The sequence below is a fragment of the Lissotriton helveticus genome, chromosome 4_1 (genome assembly GCF_964261635.1).
Source record: "Lissotriton helveticus chromosome 4_1, aLisHel1.1, whole genome shotgun sequence".
Lineage (NCBI taxonomy): Eukaryota > Metazoa > Chordata > Amphibia > Caudata > Salamandridae > Lissotriton > Lissotriton helveticus.
The window spans coordinates 1,818,050,106-1,818,074,269 of NC_136063.1; the positions used below are offsets into that span (position 1 = coordinate 1,818,050,106).

At 39.9% G+C, this 24,164-nt stretch overlaps 1 protein-coding gene across 3 annotated transcripts in view; it reads left to right on the forward strand.

The window, feature by feature from the left end:
- LOC144829368 (xaa-Pro aminopeptidase 2-like) overlaps positions 1-24,164 on the forward strand; it is a 449,433-nt gene that overhangs the window by 115,081 nt on the left and 310,188 nt on the right. The gene's annotated exons all lie outside the window — the stretch shown is intronic.

Consider the following 24,164-nt stretch of genomic DNA (forward strand, 5'->3'; position numbering starts at 1 on the left):
GATAATTTGAAAGGATTGGCTATTGATAACCGGCTGAAGCTTTGCAGAATGGGGGTGGGGAGCAGCAAAGGGTCCATTGATCTTTATGAGGGTCATCACATGGGTGGCAGATTGGCATGGTTGGGTTTAAGCAACTGAGGGCTCCATTTATGAAAAGTGACGCATCACTGCGTGAAAACAGCAATGCATCACTTTTCACTGTGCCCTCCTTGCGACATGCTGAATGCGTCATATTTACATTATGATACATCATGTCACAAGAAGTTACAGGTACGTCAGTATTTCTGACGTATCTGTAGTCGCAAAAATAACGCATTGATGGAGTGTGTCACAACTCCATCAAGGGGTCCTTACACATTGGCAAGTCCCATTTTAAATGTGCCTGCATCCGTCTTATGCCTGCTGTGAGGCAGGCGTAAGATATTGACGCATTTGCGTCATAGAAGTGGCACAGTGAAATCTCAGAGATTTCACTGTGTCACTTCTACAAGGCTCACTTGCATTAGAACGCCCACCCTGCATACATTATACCTGGCGCAGGTATATTGTGGCACAGGGGTTTACAAAGTGATGCATCTACCTAGAAGTATCACTTTGTAAATATGACGCAACATGGCGCATTTTTTACCCTGCTAGTGCATCACAAAAAGTGACTCCCAGGTGGTGCAAAAATTACGCAAGGGCTCATAAATAAGCCCCTGAGTATTGGCAGTTCTTGTGGCAGGCAGGCAAAGTTCTCTGGCCAAAGGGCACCTTTGTTCTTCTTCTCCTCAGGCCCTATCAAAAGTAGACATGGACATGGAACGCTCTCCCCTAGGATATTAGAACAGCCACCTTGCACACAAATTTCCACAAGAAGCGCCAGACCTGGCTCTTTGACTAATGTTCTACACCTTCCACACCTACTCAGCGACCAGTGGCGGCCAGCACAAATCTGGGGTCGGGGGAAGTTTTAGGGGGGTGTTACAAAAGAACAGTAACACAGTACAATGCTGCATTGTGATTGGTCTGAGCACTGTGGTTCGGTGCTCAGCCAGAGAATGGGAGCTAGGGCATGTTCTCCACCCAGACTGTAATGCAGCCTGGGTGGTGAACATGCGAAGTGCGCATGACTGTTTGGCTGGACTGAAAGGCCTGGTCAGAACAGTTATGTGCACTTAGGGGTCAGATGTAGGTCGGCAATTACCGGTCGGTACCGGCCGATTTTGGCCGTTACCGACCGGTATTTGCAAATGGAGATGTAGGGGCCTTCAAATTTACCGAAATACCGAATCTGTAAATTTACCGAATCGGTAAAGCCAGATGTAGGTGGCACTTCAAACAGTGCCACAGGCCATTACAAATTCGTTATTTACCATGTAATACAATTGCATGGTAAATAACGAATTCCTGTGTACATGCACATCTGTACATATACACCTGTGCCATGTGACACACATACATGCCCCCTATGTGTGTCACATGGCACACAAGCCAAAATCAGGGGTGCAACAGGGTGTCAAAGTGACATCCTGTTCCCTTTGCAAAATCGGTAATTTTACCGAATCGGTATTTACCGATTCGGTAATTCACATTGATTCCTATGGGCCTGTAGGCCCATTGGAATCAATGGCAATTACCGAATCGGTAAATACCGATTCGGTAATTACCGAATCATACAGATTCGGTAAAAATTATCGAATTTTTACCTACATCTGCTTTAACGAATCTAGAATACCGAATCGGTAGAATTCGGTATTCTAGAGTCGGTAAATCAGATTTACCTACATCTGGGCCTTAGTGTGCCCACCATTTCTCCCCCTGTTCTGTGAGCGGAGCAGCCCCACCCTGACCTAGAAAGACGCCGCAGCAGGAGGAAATAAAATGATAATAACACCAAGTTATTATCATTTTATTTTTCCTTTTTTTTACTGCTGCAAAGCAATGGGACGACATTCCTCCGCCTTAGCGAAGGAGCCGCTGCTGCTAGAGAGCCTCACGGGTGATTAGTCCGCGCTCTATACATCCTTTTACATTACATTACATCAGAGTTTTAAAGGAAGACACTTTTTTTTTTACAATGATAGCAATGCTTAAGCTCAGAAAGCATCTTAGTGCCTAGAAACCCACTTCAGGGTATTGCTGTAATATGTAAGTACCCTGCGAGAATCGGTTATGCGGGTTCTGAGTCACATTGATAACTCGGTATTTCAGTGGCTTAATTGTTGTATGAGCAACTTGCATGTCATAGGTTTGAATTTGTACAGTGATGGCTCAATATTTCAGCCATCTATTTATATGGGTTATGTTATCAATAGGGCTTCCATCTACAGCAAAAACAATTGAAAAGTTTGGTTTGATTGAACAAAATGTGTTGAAGTGATGTTTCATTTTCAGCACGCCTCTGATTAACCGTATCATTGGTGTGTCCTTATGTCTAGTAAAACGGAAGATTTACAGATTACTCTGATAACAAAGGCTCTTTCATGGATTAACACTACATCGAATTTTGAGGCAACAGTGGTCACTTACAAACTGGCCGCCACAAACCTTGTTTTTTTAAAGTACAGTAACACAGTTCATTAAATAATTGCATGGTACATATTTTGTGGACCGGCTAGGAACAAGTCAATCAGAGCAGAAAAGTATAATTCAGTAGGCATTGCAGTGTATATTTATTAATTAATTTTTGGGTGAGAGGTCATGACATAATGCTCACTGCTGGTCTTGGATAGAACTGTTTTTAGGGAATCCACAAGTGCCCCGCTTGATCAGGATGCTTACCCTCTATGGGTACACCTCTGGTCTTACAGTTAACGGGGCCAAGTCCCTCTAGGTTCCACTGAAAGGCGACGGGGACGTAATGGAGTGGGACTCAGTGCTACCGATCGTAGGCTTAGCTTCCAGTATGTAGGAATTCATATAGCTCTGGAGCCTAATTTGACTTTGAATCTGAATTTGAGGCTCCAGATTCTTAGGACTTAGGTAAACCTCACCAAATGAGTCGAGATGACACTCAATATTCTGGGCAGGATATCCCTACTTAAAATGATGGGGCTGCCACGGCTATTGTGCATCCTCCAGGACTTCCTGCTGCTCATCCCCCAGTATTGTTTCAAGGAATTGATTGGGAAAACTCACATTTCAATGGCAGAACCAACCCTCCCGGCTGGCATTCAGCAAATCTTTACAATCGAGGGAATGGAGTTATACCTCCATTGCCACTGGGTGGCACAGATACTGGTGATAAATGGCTGGTTAAATGGTGGGTGAGATGATCCTGCATCCCTGTTTGAATTGCCACTGATGGGATTGATCGCTGTTGTGGTAATAATGTATGGAAACCCTATTCCTCAGACCTTCCCAGAGGTCACCAGTGATCTTGCTCACTTGAGGATCTGCTCTGAGATGGACCAGATGGATCTTAAAGATTACATTCAAACCACCCTTATGGTGAGGAAACTTTCTGCAGGGTAGGGCAACCCTTGAAGACTTTGAAGGGTGAGATCTTATTGGCATAGCTACAATTGGTGACCTTTGGCAAGGTGTGCAAATGAAATAATTTTGAGATCTCCAGACTGATTTTGGCTTGCATAAATCTCCATTTCTTTATTTTCCAAGTGCGCCACGCAATTATGTCCCATCTGGAGTCTCTCGGACACTTACCAGAATACAGCCTACTTGAGGCCAAGATTTGAATGGGCCCTTTAGGGAAAGGGAACATATCACAGACATACAAGACTTTAGTGATCAATTCTCCTGATCTCTTTTCCTCCTTGAAAACACATTGGGAGGAGTGGTTGGGACCATTAAATGACCTTTGGATAGATGCAAGCATGTCCCTTCACGGGGTTGGTATCTCCTCATGACTCCGACTTATTCATCTTAAATACTTACAGATGTCCTATTTCACTCGTCTACGACTATGACACGCAAACAGAATTCCTGAACTTGTCTGTTTCCGTTGTCCTGAGCAGTGGGATGATGTTTTTCACATGGCTTGGGGATGTCCTGTTATTGCCCCATACTGGCAGAGAATCTTTGTTGCCCTCTCATAGGTTCTTGGAAGGGTACTGGAACCCTCCCCCCATGTTGCAGTGATGGGCTTTCTGGAGGATCTTGGCGGGAGCCTGGTAGAACGCACTTTAAAAGGATTAGAACCATCCTTGCAACAAAAAAAGCATTGCCAGGCACTGGACCCCAGTTACTTCACCCTCCATGACATCAAGGGGCCGACAATGGACTGGTGCGCCATACTGGAGGAGCCAGTGCATGCAGTCAGGGGCTGCCCTCAAAAGCATGAGACGGTTTGAGGGAAGCGGTGGGCCTATTATTGTGTGGCCTAATGTCTGTTTGGACCCTTTCGGGGGAGGACGCACGTGGTGGAATCCTCTTTATTATGCAGCAGGGTGTGCACAGATATGTTCTTTCTTTGTTTTCAACGAACATTACATTAAAAAACGTTGATGATAAAAAAAAGAATCCGCAAGTGCACATCTGATGCGATAGCTTGCCATTTTAAAGCACCTGCTGTAACACTGAGCATGCCATTGCTTGCTCTGGTAACAAAGCAACTGACCAGGGGGGAGTTACATGATGGACAGCTGCATTCCAATTGCGTCCCAAGCAAGCTACACCTTACGCTTGTAAACGCTGTCTAAAAAACATACAAGCGGCCGCTATTGTGTGCCACCTTAATTGCAAATGAATATGTCATTGCCATTTTAAATTAAAATTCACGAATTTCTACAGATTTTTTGTGCTAGATGCCTGAACACGAGTATACATGCTAACTGTTTTAACAGAAGTACATTCACATTGTTAATCATAATGATGGTATATAACAAAATACCCATTCCCGTTATGATATCAGCTCCCACACCTCCCTCCCCCGAACTCTTTTTTTGAAAATGGTTTCATGGCCGGTAGGTCAGTTCAATTGTAGTCAGTAACAATTCGCAAATTAATTTATAATAAAATGTCACTAAACTGTTTAACTACTGATAACTGCACAGATTTTGCTCAAAAGCAATTGTTTTCCCCACTCAAGCAACAAGGAGGGAAATGTTTATTCCCCTTGGGATAATAATGCCAAACACCCATTCAGACAGAGGTTAGCTCTATTCATTACATTATTAAATGTACCTCTTTTTCATGCGTTATCTGAGAGTGATAAAATATAAGGCGGTGGTTGGCATAATTTGTTTAATGAGCTAAAGGCAATGGCTGGCGAGGGCATGTCTTGGTCTTTAAACGTGTTTTTGCAACAAACCATCAGTGTAGGAAATAATTACAAACGGTGATCTCGGGACAAAATCAAACTTAAAACCTCGAGCAACTGCGTCTGCTACTTGCTGGATAGAGTAACTGCTTGTGTCACAGAGTGGCTCTTGGCAACATGTCAGCACTACAAAGCAAACAGACATGACTATAGCGAGGCGTAGGGGTGCTTTTGTTTCTATTTTTGCGCCCTCACACCTGCATCAACAGGAGAAACTAACTTCCTGGTAGTTTGATTCTAATGGCTTGTTGTTGCTGGCTGCTCGAAATATCTTCCATTGTTTGTGTTTCTCCAGATTCCATATTCTCACGCTGTGAGACAGGAATATGGAGAAACACGTGTCTGTGTCAGTGGTTCCAGTGCTTAATTTGTGAAAGAATTAACGCTGTGTCCCAAAGATTTGTTCAGAAGCCCATGACAGGTGCTATTGAATGTCAGCGTGTTAAATAGCAAGGCCAGATAGTCTTGATTTCACCCGATGCCTCTTTAATCCACCACCAGACGCTCCCTGTCCATTTATCTCACTTTTGCAAGTTATTATTTCTCCCTTCATCACTGTTTTTCTGTGTTTCTCTCCAGCGGCGGCTGGCAGGGATGGTGGTAGCTGGGTTGGGGGGGGAGTAGGGAGGCAAAAAAAATCCACTTATCTTTTGCTGCCGGCCATCCGCCTCTCCCATTCGTTCCCTTCAGCCATCTCCTCCTCTGCTTTCGTAGCGGAAGGAAGCAGGAAGCACACAGGCTCCCTCCCCATAGCCGATAACAACGCTGCACTACAGCATTGTGATTGGTCTGAGCACCGTGGTTCGGCACTCAGACGGGGACTGTGAGAATTTGCATGTTCCTCACCAGGCTATGTAAAGCAAGTCTGGTGGGAAGATGCAAAGTGCACAGGACCATTTGACTGGCCCAAGAGGGTCGGCCAAGCAGTCATGCGCACTTGGAGTGGGAAAACCACTCATCCCCCCTAATCCCAGCCACCCCCATCCTTAACACAACCTGTAGTGAAGAATACATTGATAATAACCAGGTTATTTTAATTTTATTTTTTCGCAGTACTGCTCCTAAATCAGTGGGGCGACGCTCCTCCGCCTTAACCGAGGAGCCGCCACTGGTTCTCTCCCTTCTTCTGTGCTTCTCCCTCTACTTTTAGTGTTTTACTCTCTATTGCTCTGGGTCAAAGTCTGATGATGAAAAATAATGGCAGTGCCCAAAAATGAGTGCCAGTGGCTTCCACCTGCAGCCACCAGCTCAAGTAAAGCACCAAGTGGTTCATGAGTAAATGGTTGTTTTCCTGCGCAAATGCCTCTGAGAACTCATTAAACTATATCGGGGAAAATGGAGCACTTAATGAAGCTTCTGATTCTGCTTAGGCAATGTATTAAAATATGTATTCAAACACTATAGTGAGTGAGTCAGTATGGAATTAAATATTTAAACCGGTGTTGGGGGAGAGTCTAGAGTTCCCGGATATCTCTCCCAAAATGTTCACAGGTGAAACAATTTCTTTGTTGGCTTACAGAAATTTGCTGTTTCAATTTAAGAATTTAACAGCAAAATGTCAGTTATATGTTTCCAAATTGGGTCCCTCCATTTTGGGGTGGTAATTAGTCAATGATATGGAGCACCTTTACACACTGAACATTTTCTAAACCATTAGTAAGTATTGGACAATCGAATTACGGCTTAGGTTTAGGAATTACCGCTTTTATCTAATAAAAGTAACTGGGATTCCCTCTTCATAACTTCCTTCAGTAATTAATTTAAATGTAAGAAATTCTAGCAAAATGCTCCGAATTGTGGTCAGTGCCCGAAATCAAAATCCTCTTTGCAGCATTTGTGCTTGTGGGGCAAAGGGAGTCTTTGCATTTTTTATACCGCCCCATAAAATTTGGAAATGCCTTTTCCAATGACCATCCTGACGTCATAATTCAAATGTTTCTCTCCCACCCAATGTATGCGCTTTACTCCGCAATGTTTTCAATATACCATAATATTTTTTAGGCAAATGTTTGTTCTCAAATGTTGGCGTCCGTAACTGACAGCCCTGTTTCCAGACAGTTACTAATTGCAGCAATGTGATAAATATGAATTATTGAGTTTTTAATTTTTTTTGAATGAAGTAATGTCATTTAGGGAGAATTATATGAGCCTATTGCTTTGATTAGATTGTGTATTTGTTGGCTTTGTTTGGAGGATTCTTCTTAGGTTCATTTAATTTGCGAGTTGCGAAATTATAATTCAACTGACATTTTAGGGCGAAATACATCATTGTGATATCTTTGTGAGCGTGCGAAAATGTGTTCATTTTAGTTACACTTCGGGCAAAAGTCTCGTGTTATTGGGAACATTCTAATGCAAAATGACATTTTGCAAGCTAAGTATCTCAATAACTTATCTTTGCAGACGTTTGCTCATGTAATGTAAAAAAGAGCTTTGGAAATTTCAGTCGTTATCCTTACATTTTAAAGTAAATGAAGTGAAGTCGTGCAACCGGGCACTCCCCTAATTGTAATAGCCAGGTTTTTGAGTAGGACATTTGAGCACCGCCTAGTGATGTGCCTCTGATCACTGATGACTGCCTACTATTGAATGGCTCAAGCTGGAGGTGTGTGTGAGAAACGACAAGAGTAAGTCACGTCACATCAAAGCCTGAAGGAAGTCACAATGACTCACATAAAAAATACTTTTTATATCAGGCTTGCATGTGCCACTGTAATTCGCTTGTAAGGTAGAAGTAAGACACAATCACTCCTAGGAAAAACTTCATGAATCAGTTGCACAGGCAGCAAGAAAAGCTGATTGGTGTGCGTGCCTGTCACATACCAGAATGAGAGAGAGATAATTGATTTATACCCAAAAGAGTGCATATATTAATTTCTTCAGGTCATTGCCAAGATCAATAGCTATAAATTAGTTATAACATATTTCACATCCATATCAGATGTATGCCCCCAAATCTAATAAACTTTTCTCTTCCATCTTTGCAAGAGGCAAACAGAAGGCTCCATTAAAGACACTCTAGCTAATTCATTCCATCAGTAATTATACTTAAGCTGGGCAGGGTTCTACCCTTCATGCCCAAATCTACAAAGCCATTACAGCAGGCACTCCTGAACCACTGGCTGACAAGCTCACCACTTCCAGCAGCTCTCTGCACACTGGCAGTCAGGACACCATCAAACTGGAGATAAGAAGTGCAAAAAAAGACAAGCATTTACAATGCAATAAGTCTCGCACTGACATTATTTTTAGCTATTGTCATTGTAAATGTCATTGTTTTTTGTTTTGTTTTTCTTTTGTAAAAAAGTTATAGACATTGGGCTAGATGTAGGTAATTCTCATTTTCCGACTCTAGAATACCGAATTTTACCGATTCGGTATTCTAGATTCGGTAAATGAGATGTAGTTAAAAATTCGGTATTTTTTACCGAATCTGTAGGATTCTGTAATTACCGAATCGGTATTTACCGATTCGGTAATTGTCATTGCCTCAAGCCTCATTGCCTCAAGGCCCATAGGAATCAATGTCAATTACTGAATAGGTAAATACCGATTCGGTAAAAATACCGAATTTGCAAGGGGGACAGGGTGTCACTTTGACACCCTGTTGCACCCCGGATTCTGGCTTGTGTGCCTTGTGGCACACATACATGCCCTAAGGGCATGTATGTGTGTCACATGGCACAGGTGTACATGTACAGATGTGCATGTACACAGGAATTCGTTATTTACCATGGAATAGTATTCCATGGTAAATAACGATTCGGTAAGGGCCTGTGGCACTGATTACAGTGCCACCTACATGTAGATTTACCGATTCTGTAAATATACCGATTCGGTATTTTACCGAATCGGTAAATTTACAGAAATATACCGATTTGTCACTTTTTCTGGCCCCTACATCTCCATCTGCAAATACCGGTCGGTAACGGCCGAAATCGGCTGTTACCGACCGGTATTTGCCTTCCTACGTCTGGCCCAATATCACTAACCCCCAGATTCATCATTGTCCTCTTTTGCGAGTCCTTAATAGCGATTATAAAGGAATCGCTATTAAAGACTAGCAAAACGGCATTCATGTAGAAATCGCAATTTATTTTGCGATTTCTACTGCTTCCTTATTTGCGATTCGCTAATTGCTAATCGCAAATAAGGAATGGCTTTCCCATTCATTCCTATGGGCCTTAAGGCCCATAGGAATGAATGCGGAGTCATTCCTTATTTGCGATTAGCAATTAGCGAATCGCAAATAAGGAAGCGATTTCAAGGGTGCCAGGGTGTCCAAAGGACACCCTGTAGCACCCCTGAAATGCAAATGTACACTGGTGTTGCGCACTCACATGTCCAAAGGACATGTGAGTGTGTAACATACAACTTAGAAAAATGCACTAAAGTGCATTTTTCTAAGTTTTCGCTATTTACCACGAAGTTACACTTCGCGGTAAATAGCGGCCCCATATTGCGAATTTGCAATTTTAAAAAGGTTCATGAATAGCATTTAAAGAATCTCTAATTGAGATTCCTAAATGCGATTCTTCGCAATATAGCGATTTCTAGTATAGCGATTTTTGCATTTGGGATGATGAATCCCAAATGCAAAAATAGCGCTCGCAAAGGGCCAGATTCTCAGAATCTGGCCCTTTGCGAGCCGATTTCAGTATGATGAATCTGGCCGTATGTATTTTTTACACAATCCTTAATGCTGGGCAACCTATTTCGGAGCCCGGGCTCAAAGGGGTAATAGACCTTGGAGTGTGACCAGAGCTGTCACGAAGCTCACACAGCTCTCACAGCTCACACAGTTCCCAGCTCACACAGTTGTCAGACCTCACACAGTTCTCACGACTCTCAAGTGTCTCGCAGCTAACACAGTTCTCATGACCGTCACGGTTCACACAGCTCTCACGACTGTCACAACTCTCACAGTTAACACAGCTCTCACTGCTCTCAATCCCCACACAGCTCACAAAGCTCTCAGAACTTAAACAGCTCACAAAGCTCTCACAGCTCTGAAGACTGTCATGGCTCCCATAGCTCACAGAGCTCTCACAGCTCATATTCTTCACACAACTCTCATAGCTTACACAGCTCTCGCAGCTCTCACAGCTCAAACAGCTCTCCCAGTCGACACAGCTCTCACAGCTCATATAGCTCTTATCCTCACATGGCTCTCACAGCTTACACAGCTCTCGCAGCTCAAATTTCTTACACAGCTCACACAACTCTCACAGTATACACAGCTCTCACAGCTTGCTTATGTATCAATTATAATGTTTTATATACCACTTGACACTACTTCTAATCACGGTAAATGCCAGGTGTTATTTTTTACCATTTTATCGTACCCTAGTTACCGACCACAGAATGATGAAAGGCTGAGTGTGGCTTGTTAGGAATCAAATTAGTGGCACCTAATCGCAGCATTTGTTGCCAGCCAGAGTTCAATTCTCTGAGCCGTCTTGCCAGCTAGACAGCGTCTTATGGTGTTTCATTAAATCAGGGGTAGTGACGTCCAGCGGTGATTAACAGTTCTCAAGAAGGCTGCAAATACTTTAGGCCAAGGAGTCACCCCTTCCAAAGTCGGATCTATTTATTCGTCCACTTGAAGGGAAAATATATAATTCATGTAGTTCAGCCTTCTCTTCTGTAGCGGTCTAGTTTTTTCAGGAGTTGGGAAAAGGCCGGAAGCACCTCCACACTATGTTGCACTCTCTGGCCAGGCGTGGCCAGAGGGTTTAACTAAATAGACCGGAGTCGCTCGGGACTTCCGGTTCACACTGTCTAACCACTGTGTATGTCTCTGTTATTGCCCCTTATGTCCTGACTATTCCACAGGTGTTACCGCTGTCCAACTATCGTCACCAACGCAGGCTGATCCCCCACACTGGCGACGAGGGTGGGATCTCGCTGCCCGCGTGACCAGAAGTAGTACTGCAACCGTGAAAGTACCTGCTAAGGCGCTGTGGAAGAGGCGCGCCACACGTGGACCTGCCGGCAGCAGAGGCGAGTGATCCAGCGGCCTATAGAAAATATATCATAAACAACGCTACCCAACTTCATAACCTATAAACAAAATTCTATACTAAAATTTTGGACCCATTTATAAACCTGACATAATTTGGGCCTACTGAATCAGGTGGTCAGATTAAATCTATATACACATTATCTACAAACTATATACATATTTATACATCTGCGGAAAGAATATTGTCATTAGAATAAAACTTGACCATTTAAACGACCACCATTGGCGACGTGATCTAGCTAATAGTAACCTACACTCCTGAATAACCAAGACCAGCTTGTTTGTCAAAAGTAAGATTTTATTTACTAAATTATGGTATATAAGTTGATAGTTTTATAAATGAATTTTATTAGCAATAAAGTAAGCATGTTTGTAAAGAAACGTGAGTAAAATACAATTTAAGTAAGTGAAACAAAATTAAAGTAAATGTGTAAAGTTTAACATTTCTAAAACCTAATTCCCTAACTAAGCTAAATAGATAGAATTTAAAGTAAAGTTCATTTGAGGATTCTTACGTGCTCCACGCAAAGTCCGTCAGCACTTCACCCTCATCGGAAAGTCAGAAAGCAGCAGCCAGCCCATCCCTAGGGGCATGACTTTTTATACCTTTCTACGCTAACTAAACTACGCAAAGGAAAGTTTTCAGAAATCTTCGACGTCCCATTGGCTGAGAGTGACAAGTGACATGTCACCCACTTTTCAAAACTTCCATTAAGTCACATTTCTTAGAGACCATTGTCCCTTCCGAGTGCAACCAGGAGCTTCCTTGTATTGCAACAATTGTATAAAGTCATTCTCGCAGCGTCCATTGACTTCCAATTGATTTCCGCGGATGCCAAGTTAAGGACTGACAAAATGTTCTTTTTCGACCTTGGCCATGTCCGACAGAATGACGATAGCACGTTAGTTTTTGCTTTGTGAACGCAGCTTTTGACGAATAATTTATTTCAGAATGGACGTCTCAGCACTTTTGCAGAAGTAAAATTCAGCATATTGTAGTTCGGGCAGACAAGGCCCAAAAGCAGACAACTTATGTTTTCTAATATAAAACAAACACAAGAAAAGTATTAATGTAAGAAATAATGTAGATTCTGTATCCACCCCAGGATTTACTAATTAATTAACCCACCCGATTAATCAAAATGTTACCTAGCCATTGCAAACAAATAAAGCAGCGTTTATATCTACCAGTCTCCGTTATTCCATGAGACTTAAATGCACCTAGAATAGTAGAAATGACATCACACAGACAAGGAAAAGCAAAACAAGCACATGCTTCTTTTAAGTTTGCAGCAGTTAGTTATGACAAAAACGAAAACAATAAATTATTTTATTATTTTGCACGAACAAAAAGATGCAACAATTATGCACGTTTATGAGCACACATGTTAGTCCCCCCATGTGTAAAGTGTAATCTAAGTTGTATTAGCATGACAAATCACAAATTATTAATATTATTATTCATGTTATGGAAATGTGACTTCACGAGTTTAAACAAAATTTTGTTTTCTATCTCGCTCCATCAACTCCCTCATCTGGTGATTAACAAATCACCACACCAGCACTCAAAATTTTGATAATTTAAATTTCTAAGAAATCGATTCAAATTCATTTGTATCAGTAAACCTAAAAATCTGTTTCTGCATAATCTTTAGAATTAGCATAACGCTCTCTATGTAACTCCTGTAATTCGATCTCTCTTTCTTCTTCTTTTCTGAGTTTATAGATTCTTTTCTTTTCTTTCAACTGTATCTTTCTTTTATGTAACAAACAACCTAATTTGGTCAAAATAAAAATGAATATTATTATAATCAAAGGTGCCAAAATCTTGCCAAGAATTGAACTTCCGATATTATGAAACCAGTTTTTAATTGCTTGAAACCTTTTTGAAAGTTTCCCTGTAAAATCATCTTCTTCTAAAGGAATTATCTCTGAATGCATTTGTGTAATATTCTTAATATACATTTCAATATTCTTACTTTCATCAGGTATATATGTACAACAATGTTGCACATGTAAAATGCCACAGACTCCTCCCTCTTTTGCTAGGAGTATGTCTAAAGCAAGGCGGTCTTGAATTACCATGGATCTAATTGCAATAACTTCAACATTCACTAATTGAAACCCATCAGCTGTGTCAGTTGATAATCTATCAACTATAGTGGACAATTTTCTTATTCTCCCTGCATTTAGGGTTATACCAACAAAAGGTATTACAGCTTGAAAAATATCTCCCAGAACTTCAGTAAAAGTTTCTCTTTTAACTCTATTTACATAATTATGAATTTTAAACAATCCTTCTGAATCTCTGTCAACATGAAACACTTTAGGAAAAACAATTCCCACATAACAAGTTCCATACCAGTGGTCTGGAAGGTTGTAGTAGGCTTTGTCACCACAAACAAAATAAATCCCAGGAAAGATAGGATCTTTTCCACCTTTAAATCCCCAACCTCCCAAAATCTGATAAGTATCTTCACAGTTACTTGCACCTACAAAATAATTATCAAAAAGTGTATTATCTCTTCTAATGCAAAGTTTTCCACTAACTGGTTTGTCTATGTGAATTGCAATATTTTCAAGCATTTTGCCATTTAACTTCTCATCCTCTTTCTGCCAGAAACTTGACTTAGTCTGCTTGACTAATTCATTCCTCTTATAAATTGCTCTTCTCTCTTCAACCATATTTAAAAATTTCTTTCCTTCAGCACTTAATTTGCATGTTAGATTATTCTTGTAAGCATACTCGTAAGTGAGTTCGTTAGTAACAAGGAAAAATTCTCTCATTTGTTTTGCTTTCTTATGCTTATTTAAAGCATTATCAATCTTAATATTTGCAAAAATTTCATCATAATTTGAATAGTAATATTCTAAACGTCCAGTTTGATAAAATAAACTAGTTAATACACTACATGTTACAGCATAAGTGAGAGGAAGCATATTATATGTTACTCCCTCAGAAACAGAAGCAGGTAACTTAACACAGACGTAGCAGTCTTTTGCATCCATTACCTTAACATATTCACTCAATAGCTTTGTGAATGTATTACTTGAGAAATCACCAATTGATTTATCTTGATGAATGTTAGGCTGATGATCAATAACTTTTGCAGACGCACTATGTTTAGTTTGGCTAACCAGAGCTTTGCTTGTTATGTTAACTTTGTGTAATTCTCTATTCATCTCCAAAGGAATAATCACAGCTAGAACCAACCAGAGCAGAACTAAAATGAGCAGACACACCAGAGTCATCTTACAGCATTTTTTAAAAACAGAACACTTTGAAGTGCTCTCTTTAACATAAGGCATTTTTGGTTAAATTTAGCTCAAAAAAAATAAAATAAATTTTAAAATTCTTAATTTATATTTACACCCCCCTTTTAAAATATTTTTTTTTTTTTTTTTTTTAAAACCCTAGACAAGATTTCTTCGACCTTATGTCATACATAAGTTTTCTTCAACTAAACAGTTTTTCTTCGACCTTGTGTCAACTAACAAATTTTCTTCAGCCTTTTGCCAATTTTATATTTCTATACTTCAATCATTGTCACTAATTTCTTGGATTTCGTTTTCTTCTTCACTACTATCATATATGTCAATAACAGGTGGAATTACTAAGTAAGTCCACTCAGGAGACTTGTATTTTTGGTTTGGTCTTATTATTCTCTTCCCTTTTCTCGATATCACTTCAATTTTTCTTCCAACTCCAACTTCTTTTCCAGGAGTCTTTTGACTACTGATTTCTTCAACTTGTTCTTTTGGTTTCTTGATCAATCTGACTCTCAATCTTCCACCTGGCCAGTAGTCTGCTTTTCTCACGTACTTCTTCTTTGGTTCAGAATTATTTGATTCTGACTTCCAAGTCCTTTTCTTTCTGTTTTCACTTTCACCTTCCACGTCACTTTCTTCAGTTTCGTAGTCTGAAATTTCAATTGACTCAGGAACTTCTCTATTTGGCAATTTCACTCCTTCAGGAACTTCACTTTGTCTTCCATCACTGGTACTCGGTAATTCGTTTTCCTCCTCTTCCTCAATTACCCTCAACTTCCCAGATTTCGGATTTTTGTTCCTTACTTCAGAGTTTGTTCTCTGCCTTTCGATACTCTCCTGGTCTGAAACTTCCTTTTGTTCTGCTTCTTTGTCTTCAATGGAGACAACCGAATCCTCAGTTATTTTTCCTTTTAACAGATTCTCTTCACCTTCAGAATCTATTTCAATTATTTCCAAGTCTTTTCTTGTCAAATTTCCATTCACTGGCACAGTTTCCAGATGTCGACTTTCTTGTCGATCTTCAGAATCTGGAATTATTTCACCTTCTGTTTCGCCTTCTGCCTCAGAATCAGAATCGTCTGTTGTATCACTTTCAACATCAGAACTCTCAGGAGTTGGTACTGGAATAGTATGACTAGGATGAATCCAACGTTTTAATCCTCTGCACTTTACAGCATTAGTAGTGATCAAAATTATCTGCCTAGGTTTCTGCCATCTAGGAGCTAGACAATTCCTTCTCCGATGTACTTTCGTTCTGACCCAATCGCCAGGTCTCAGATCATGTGTCAAAACCTTTTCATCTGATTGAGCTTCAGTTCCCACCTGATTAGACACAGAAGTTACCGTATCAGATAACCTTTTACAGTAATCCAAAATAGCACTGTCATTTATGCTCAACAGTTTACCTACAGGTACAAAAGCTTGCCTCATAACTCTTCCCATTAAAATTTCATGAGGACTCAAACCTGTCTTTTTATCTGGTGTACTTCTTAATGACATCAAAACAAGTGGAAGAGCATCAGTCCACTTTACACCTGTTTCAAGACACATTTTTCCAATTCTGTTTTTAATTGTTCCATTTATTTGTTCAACCACTCCTGATGCCTCTGGTCTGTATGCACAGTGTATTTTCTGCTCAATGCTCAAAGCTTCGCAAATTAACTTCATCAGTTTGTTATCAAAATGGCTTCCTCCATCACTCTCAATAGTGACTGGAAAACCGTACCTTGGGATGATTTCTCTGAGCATTAGTTTTGCCACTGTAATTGAATCACAATGTCGTGTAGGGAAAGCCTCTACCCATCTTGAAAATAAGCACACAATTACAAGTACATATTTCAAACAATTGTGTAAAGGCATTTCAATGAAATCCATTTGTAACCTGGTAAAGGGACCACCCTCTCGACCAATTATTCCTGTCCCCACCACTGTTTTTCTGTTTGGATTCATTTGTTGGCATGACAAACACCTTTGACAAAAAGATTCAGCAATAGTTCTAAATTTGGTATTGAACCATGTTTCTCTGAAAAGTCTAACCATAGAATCTCTTCCCAGATGTGATGGACCATGATATAATCTGGCCATGTCAGCAATCAAGCAATTTGGTAAGACTACTCTGCCATCTTTGTAAACCCACACTCCATCTTCTTCACGTGGTCTACAATCTGATCTTAACCACAAGTCTTTTTCTTCATCTTCTGCTTCATTTTGTAAATCTCTAATCTCATGCCATGTTTCTACAACAGTTGTTAGCATTAATGAATTTGAATCAGTTTCTTTACTCCTCTCCCGATTATATGAATAATTTTTCCTTGCGCAGTATTTAGCTGTTTCATCTGCGAAGGCATTTCCCTTGGAAATATAATCAGTTCCTCTAGTGTGCGCTGCACACTTAACAATGGCGATTTCTTTTGGCAATTGTATTGCTTCAATTAATCTCCTAATGAAAACTGCATTTTTAATTGGTGATCCTGCTGATGTCATGTATCCTCTTTGTGACCAGAGTTGTCCATAATCATGCACAACTCCGTACCCATACTGACTATCAGTAATAATGGTAACTCTTATATCCTTTGATATTTCACATGCACGAATTAAAGCAATCAATTCAGCCACTTGTGCTGAACGAACTCCTTCAAGACATGATGCTTCTTCAACATCTATGACTGTACAAACTGAATATGAAGCTTTTAGGACACCTCCTTCGGATCTTAAGCATGAGCCATCTACAAAGTAGACAAAATCCGATTCAGGCAAAGGTCTGTCTTTGATGTCTTTTCTTGGTTTTGTGCAGAATTCCATGACATCTAAACATTCATGTTCTGTTTCAATGTCATCAACAATTTCAGAATCAGGCAGTAATGTAGAAGGATTCAGATTTAAACATCTTGAAATCGAAACATTATCTGCTCCTAGTATGATTTTCTCATACGTTGTCAATCTGCTACTTGTTAAATGTTGAGTCTTACCTCTTGTCAGTAATATTTCAACTGAATGAGGCACAAAAACTTTCACAGGAAATCCCATAATGATCCCCTCACTTTGTTCGAGGCTGATACTTGTAGCTGCAACTGCTTTCAAACAACCTGGTAATGCTTTTGCAATTGGATCAAGAACTGCAGAGAAGTATGCAATAGGTTTCTTTAAATTTCCATGTCTCTGAATTAACACAGATAATGCACATCCTTCTCTCTCACTGCAATATAGTTCAAAATCTTTTTCATAATTTGGCATACCTAAAGCAGGAGCTTGGCATAAGCTCTTTTTCAAGTTCTCAAAAGAATCCATCTCAGCATCATTGAGAATAATTGGATCTTTTACATCTGACTTTGTCAGTCTTTGTAGTGGTTTTGCAATTACTGAAAATCCACTTATCCATTGTCGACAGTAACCAACCATTCCCAAGAACATTCTGACCTGTCTTTGTGTTCTTGGTGGTAACATTGCTTGAATCATTTTTATTCTCTCTATTGTTACTTGTCTTTTTCCCTTTGCAATTCTGTGACCAAGATATTTTACTTCTTGTTTGCAAAACTGTAGTTTTGTTGGGGACACTTTATGTCCTTCTTCTGCAAGGCGATTTAACAGAATTATTGTGTCTGTTACACAATTTTCTCTTGTCTTTGCAGCTATTAACAAATCATAAATATACTGTACTAGCGTAGACCTGCCAGGTAAGTCTAGGTCTTCTAATGATCTTTTTAACAATTCGTTAAAGATTGAAGGACTTTCTGTATAGCCCTGAGGGATTCTTGACCATCCGAGGGTCTTACCTTGGAATCTGAAAGCAAAAATTTCATAACTGTCTGGATGTAAGGGAACAGTAAAGAATGCATTGCAAAGGTCAATGACTGTATACCATTCAGCATCATGTGGAATCTGAAATAAAATTACTGCTGGATTTGGAACCACAGGACAACATGGAACGACAATTTGATTAATCTTTCTCAAATCTTGTACGATTCTAAATGTTCCATTAGACTTTTTAACTCCCATAATTGGTGAATTACAAGAGCTACTCTCCATTTCCTTTAATACACCTTGCTTGATAAATTTTTCAATTATAGGTGTAATACCTTCAATTGTTTCTGTTTTCATTTTATATTGTGGAATGTTTGGAAATTCTATTCCCTGTTTCAATGTAATTTTTACTGGATCTACGTTTTTCATCAGACCCATCTCATTTCCAGTAAAATCCCATATTTCAGATTTCACTGTTTCTTTGAGTTCTTCAGGTAAATCTTTTTCTTCAAAGGCAGGAAACAATTTTGTTTCTTCTGCTTCCATCATCATCATTGTCATTCTGTATAAACCATCTTCCTCCATTGTTTGTAACTCAACTCCATCAGGAGAACAATATATTCTACAATTCATTTTACATAGGATGTCTCTGCCCAATAGATTCACTGGACTACTATTACAAACCACAAATCTGTGTTTGTCTCTGTAATTTCCAATTTCAACTGGTACTGGATCAGTTAAGTCAGTTTTAATTTGTTGATTACTTACTCCGACAACTTGGATGGTATCCCCAGAGAGAGGTAGGTTTTCAATTTCCACTGATCTAACAGTAGAACGGGTAGCACCAGTGTCCACTAGAAAAGTGATGTCTACATCATTAACTTTCCCGTTTACAAAAGGACCAGACTGGTCAACCTCAAGAGTGGCTCCAACAACACACTCTTCCTCCTCTCTCGGGCACCGTCAACAATAATCATCAGAATCGCTGTCTTGACTTTCTGCTAATAAAAATTGTTGTGAAGCATTTTGCATTTGAACCCTTTGTTGCTTTTGCTGTTTTTGTGGTTTTATTACCTGTTCACTTCCCTGAAATCCCACGTTTGGATTATATTTTTGAACTCCCCCACAATTCGGAAAAGGTGGTTGTGGCAATTGGTCTTGACGATTATTCACCTGTTGTTGTTGTTGTTGCTGTAACTGTCGCTGAATATTAAATTCGTTTAACCCTTGTTGTATCTGTAGCTGTCGCTGCAGGTCAACACCATTCTGCATCTGTGGATTCAATAAGGGATTCTTTAAGTTTTTAGGAGGATGAGGACACTCGTCTCTCCAATGTCCAATTTCGCCACAATTAAAACAAGGTAATCTTTGCTTCAACTCCTCAATCTTTGGGCTAAATTTCTTTGGGAAATTATTATTTTTAAACTTTCCTTGTATCTGGTTTGTATTTCCAGTTTGAACGAAATTAGTGTTCTTATTACCCATGCTGGCAATCTGTTGCTCAGCCACCTTTACCTGAGCCCACATGGCTTTCTCCTTCAGCTTCTTCTGTTTTACTTCTATTTCATCGCTACAATACTTTGCTTTTCTTAGAATATCATCTACAGATAGTGATTGCCATCCGACAATACTATTTCTGATCATTTCTCCAATTTCAGGTTTTAGTCCATAAACAAATCTATAGACAAAATGGCTCATGTCTTTTTCATCTAATTTTTCATAACCACTGTATTGTTTAAAGATTAACAGTAGTCTTTCATAAAAAGAATGAACTGATTCTTTTGTTTCCTGTTCTGTCCTTTCTATTTTAACCCAATCGACTTCTTTGGGTGGAATTTTGTTTTTCATCCAAACAATTACTTTTTCATAAAAATCCATTACAAGTGGATTTGGAGCACCTGTTTCTTTAATTCTCTCAGGTTCTGTTTTTGGCCAACTAATCGATATTTTACATTCTGTCCAAAGATCTGATGGAACGACAATATCAAAAAATCCATCTAAATCAATCCACAGAACTTTTGACACTTTAATGAATCTATCGACTTGCCTGTACCACTCAACTGGTTTCTCCCTCAATTTTGGAAAGTCATTTGTAAATAACAGAATGTCCTGTCTCGACCAAGGGACATGAACATATCCTCCACCTGCAATTTCTCTCATTGGAAATTGTTTTGACAATTTTTCCAATCTTTCATCTTCCTTCTTTTTCGTCCATTTTACTCTCCATTTATTCAGTTCTCCTAGCTTTTTGATATAGACAATCAAATCTTTAATGTGAACTATTCTTCCCATTGAGTTTAAACTCTCAATGTCACTTTCTGAAAAGTCTAATCTGTAATGCTTTGCAAAATTCTTTTGTTTACTCACATCGATTTCAAGTTCAGCTGCTAGATCCTCTAGTTGATCATATTTATTTTTTGTTTTCCACTGTATGCTTTTGCAAATGAACAGTAGTTCATCATCTCGATAGTAATTTAAACTATCTGGACCAATTGTTCCAATTATTAATTCTTCGATATTCGCTTTTAATTTGGCCACATCAAGTTTTGGTGTGGTTACCCTGACTTCAGGACTCCCTATATCTGATATAGCACCCATTGGTGTTTTTGGAGATAAATCCTCATTAAAGGTTAAATCAGGCATTCTCGATTTAGAAGAGTTTATTTCAGATAAGTCTGAATAAAATTTTTCAGCAGCCTTTTGAATTTCTGTATTTAAAGGAATAGTTAATCCAGTTTTGTTTGTTTCCTTTTGGTCAAATACGGGCTGAACAGGACCAATTGTTACTGGAACTGTCACAGCTTCCATGCCTTTTGTCATTCTTTTTATTAATTCTTCTTTTGATCTTAAATATTCATTATAATCAACATCTTCAACATTTCTTGCCTCTCTTGTATAATCTTTTGGAGGTTCTCTTGCTCTTGGAGCCATTGTAAAATGTCTACCTTCATTTCGAACATTCTCGAATTCTGGTCTTCTAGGAGTTTCAATGATTTCACAATTATTAGGATAAAGTTTAGGAGCTTCATTAATTGGAGGTGCACTCGGTGAAGTTTCAGTAGAAACCACCGGAGTAGACCATGATCTAGGAGGTCTCAAAGGCTGATTCTTTCTAGCAGTTGTATATATTTCTTCCATAACTGCATCCTCAGATTCACTTTCCATAGATTTCCCTGTAGGAGTACCCATTACCATTTCATGAATTAAATACAATCCTTCACTCATGTTTCCCTGTCTCCACATTCGCAATCTATCTTCATGAGTTTCTCTTCTCTAAGGTGGATTTTTAGAAGGTCTTTTAATTCCACTAGCTTCTCTTTGTAATTGATACATCTCGTCTTCCCACTCAACTAAAGCTTCAAATTGAGTTGGTCTCGGTTTCGGAACAAGAGCATTCATTTTCTCTCGTAAATTTCTTAAAACTTTTACATTAAATGAACCATCATCAGGCCAAGTTAAAACACCGTCGTTCTTAGTATAGCGTTTCCAACTATCGAACCATAAGACAGTATGATATCCATATTCACCTTCCATATACGCTGCAGGTGTTTTATACTTATGAAGTAGTTTACCACCTCGCGTTTCGATTTTCTTGTCAGGTGAAAATAAATTCTTAAACTTCTGAAATAATGTTGGCTTTTTCTCAACATGTTTAAAATGATAACTCATTTTTAAGAGTTAAATCTAATTCACAAAATCGTTCGTAAAATATTTCCGGGATGTTCCGTAAAACAACCAATCCGTGCGCGAAACACACTAACAAGCCAATGACAGTTGAGCTACGTCACTTTTCTGCTCAACCAATAAAATTGGAGTTTTTCTGAAAGACCAATCAGCTCACAGGTCGTCAGAGACTCAAGAGCCAATCAGAATATAGCTTGTGACGTAGGTCACCCAATCCCAGCGCGGCTCTGTGACGTACACAGCAGCTGCGGTTTCTCGTTTCTCACTCCTGGCGCTTACCCCTCCTTCACAAAATCTTTTCACAGCGCCATTTTAAGAACACCTTTCAGTGTAAATTAATTCTTAACGATGACTATAAGGACAACATCTGTTCGTTTCACTATTTAGGATAGTTTACATACATTCAAGTATCCACACTTCGGAATAGACGGCGCTATTCACACTAAGGATAATATTCAATTGTCAGTAGAGTAACCCTTACCCCACCCTTCTAACACGTATAATTATGAACTCGCTTTGCTCTGAACCCACCGCGAAGTGAAAGTTCTAAGAGTTCCACTTGAACATAAAATACAATTCAAACTCGCACTTTCACACTGAAATTTCCCTAATTTTCAAACACACATGAAATCCGTACAGGACTCTCACCTGTTTATAGAGATCATGCACCGTTAGCAAAATAACGACGTTATCCGTACAGGGCTCTCACCTGTTTATAGATATGAAACATGTACCCGTACAGGACTCTAAGCTGTTTATAGATAATCATGCACCGACGCTAATTTACCCTTCACTCGAGCTCGGATATAACTAATACTTTTATCACAGTGAGTTTTATGGAAGGCGCTTTGTCCCTATTCTCATGCTGCTTTAATTTCTTAGAAAACCCTCACTTTACAAGATTCAGACCTAGCCCTAAAACTGTGCTGCTCGGCGACAACACTATGGTACACGGCGATACCTCTTGTGATACTCGGCGATATCACTACAAACAGAACAGATGGCTTGCGTGACTAATTTCTCGCCACACAATCTATACCGGTATAGCTTACAGATAGCACGAAAAACGAACTCAACATGTGTTAAAACATCGATCCTATTTCCATACCATAACACTTTAGTAACCCTTAGCAACCAACATATTACCTTGGTTACCCTTAGCAACCATCAATTTCTGCTACCAGAGAATTTCTCCAGCGGCCTATAGAAAATATATCATAAACAACGCTACCCAACTTCATAACCTATAAACAAAATTCTATACTAAAATTTTGGACCCATTTATAAACCTGACATAATGTTCCAGCAGCGACGTTCAAACCCCGGTAAGCAGCGTGCGCTACAAGAGCTCGAGTAGGCACCGGGGAGACCTCTCCAGGAAGCAGCGTGTGCCTTGGCAGCCGGCCGGCGTCACACCCGAGCAACCGGCAACCAGTAAAGAAGACGCGCACATGCATGAATGCACACGAGGCCCAGCCCCGGGGGAAATCTGAGTGCAGAGAGAGCGCTAGCAACAGGAATAGCCGGCAGCAAACGGGGAAGCAGGAATAAGTGCCCCGAGCACGAAAAGGGGAGACAGCCCCAGCAATAAGCCAACAAGCAGTGGCAAAATAGAGTGTACACAAGCACTGGCACACCGCGCTGACAAACAAGCAGTGGAAACAGCAATCGACCATCACAGAAAGGAGACAGCCCCAGCAGTAAGCCAACAAGCATTGGCAAAATAAAGTATTCACAAGCACTAGCACGCAGGACTAGCAAACAAACAGTGGCAACAGCAATCGACCATCGCAGAACGGAGTGGGGATAACAATACAATTACCAGCAGTGGAGAGAGCTGCAGACCCAGTACCACAGAGCAAACAAAGGGGGTTGGTAGCACCAAGCAGCCAGACACCCAACGGCGATACAAAAGACTAAACTTTGGAATATCGTCAGTGGCTGAACTCTTTCAAAACATAGTAAAGGAAATCCTGTCAGGCCTTCAAGGCATGCTGAACGGGAGTGACGATATTTTGATCCATTCTAAAACCGTTGAAGAACATCATCTGCGACTCAGAGCCACGCTCCAGCGACTAACAGAGCATGGAGTGACCTTACACAAGGACAAATGTCAATTTTTTCAAAAATCAATCGAGTTCTTTGGATATGTTTTCAACTCGGAGGGGGTCAAAGTAGACCCCA